Source organism: Limulus polyphemus, unplaced genomic scaffold, assembly GCF_000517525.1.
Source record: "Limulus polyphemus unplaced genomic scaffold, Limulus_polyphemus-2.1.2 Scaffold8527, whole genome shotgun sequence".
Lineage (NCBI taxonomy): Eukaryota > Metazoa > Arthropoda > Merostomata > Xiphosura > Limulidae > Limulus > Limulus polyphemus.
Window position 1 is genome coordinate 1 of NW_013674137.1, and position 1,003 is coordinate 1,003.

Genomic DNA, 1,003 nt, shown 5'->3' on the forward strand with positions numbered 1-1,003 from the left:
TACCTGACTGGGTGTTGTTAGATATACCTAACTGAGTGTTGTTGGATATACCTGACTGGGTGTTGTTAAACATACCTGACTGTGTGTTGTTGGACATACCTGACTGAGTGTTGTTGGACATACCTGACTGGGTGTTGTTAGACATACCTGACTGAGTGTTGTTGGACATACCTGACTGAGAGTTGTTGGATATACCTGACTGAGTGTTGTTGGATATACCTGACTAAGTGTTGTTGGATATACCTGACTGGATGTTTTGGACATACCTGACTGAGTGTTGTTAGGTATACCATTTTTAAGTCTAATGTGAACGTTATGATTTAGATTGTTTACATAGCGAATGTTAGAGTAAGTTATTTTTAGAAGTGATAGATATCTCAGGCTTACTTACATGACTATTTACGAATCATTTGTTGCGTAGTTCAGTTGTTGTAAATTGTTCTTCTCGTTGCTTTAAGTGAGTATTATTACATTATAAAGTCTAGTAAGTTGTAAAGAGTTATAGGCCTCAGTCGACAAATATATATAGGCGACCAAGTAAGAAAGTTAAGTTAGTGAAAGTGAAGTTAAACTGTGTGTCACTTTAACCACTCTAGAGTAAATGTCACATATTCTATCGTAATAACAGAGATGGAGGAGAATGATTTGTCTTGTTAAAGGATGTAAAGTCTAAAGTATTAGGTCGTCAAGAAAATAATGTCGCGTTTTGGAACACTTTCATTAACCACCCCCTAAAAAACGTACATCACATATTATAGTTAAACGAACCGCCTAAACGTCACGTTAGTGTAGCCTATATAATGTGTAAAGTTTAGCATACTCTAATCCCATACAGTGATGGCACACGACGAGACACACATTCGGCATGTAATATTGTTTGAATATAAGAAGGGAAACTACGCTTCTGTAGCCACAAAGAAGTTTACGGAAATGTTAAGAACGTTCATAAGTGTCAACGATGGTTCAGCATATTTTGTCCAGGTGACTTTAGCCTTAAAAACTG